Raw genomic sequence first — 965 nt, forward strand, 5'->3', positions numbered from 1 at the left:
TATTTGGACAGCCTGTTGAGTAATCTGTAGACCCTGTACGTACTTAAGGAAGGAGTGGTTACTTAACTCAGCTTTTATTTTTTTCTCTGAGTTTTGGTAATAAGGGAGGGGGTCTCCCAAACATTATTTCAAAAGGAGTGAATCCTTCCCTGTAGGGGGTGCACCTTGCCCTAAGGAGGGCTAAGGGGAGTAAGGTGGGCCACTGTTCACCAGTTTCAAAAACAAATTTGATTAAAATTTCCTTTAAGATCCAATTTAGGCATTCTACCTGCCCTGAACTTTTGAGCCTGTAGGCACAATGTAATTTCCAATTAATATTGAGTGCCATTCCTATTACCTGTGAGATCTTGAATACAAATGCAGGCCCATCATTAGACCCAATATTAATGGGCAAGCTAAATCAGGGAATAATTTCATATAGCAATTTCTTAACAACTGTTACTGTGGTCTCATTTCTAGTAGGAAAAGCTTCTACCTATCCTAGAAAGATGGCAATTATTTTAGTAAAATCTATTTCTAAATGTTTACCTGGAAAAGTTTCTTTCTACCTGTTTCTCTTTATATTTTTTTTACTTTGCTTAGTATTTATTTAGACACAGACTAAACACTTGGACATTATGCCTTCTTTATTAGATTCTAAGTCAGACTTTTCTAATTATTTCTTCTTATTCTTAGTCATCCCTTTCCTGCTGGTAAAATCATTTTCTAATTGGTTGCAAAAAAACCTTTGGCAACAAGGGTTCCAGTAAAGTTACTAAAATATCCTAACACCCCCCCCCCCCGGTTTTAGGGTAACCTTATTGGTAGTATCATCAGCTGCTTGGTTTTTCTTGAGTTTCTATGGAGTCCCCCTCTTTTGGTGCTCTGGACAGTGGATGATGGCCACTATTTCAGGGGAGCAGGCTCCTGCATTTTTGGGGTGAGGGCTTGAGCCTCACCTTTGTTGGTTCTTAAGCCTTCTCCTG

Source organism: Saccopteryx leptura, chromosome 1, assembly GCF_036850995.1.
Source record: "Saccopteryx leptura isolate mSacLep1 chromosome 1, mSacLep1_pri_phased_curated, whole genome shotgun sequence".
Lineage (NCBI taxonomy): Eukaryota > Metazoa > Chordata > Mammalia > Chiroptera > Emballonuridae > Saccopteryx > Saccopteryx leptura.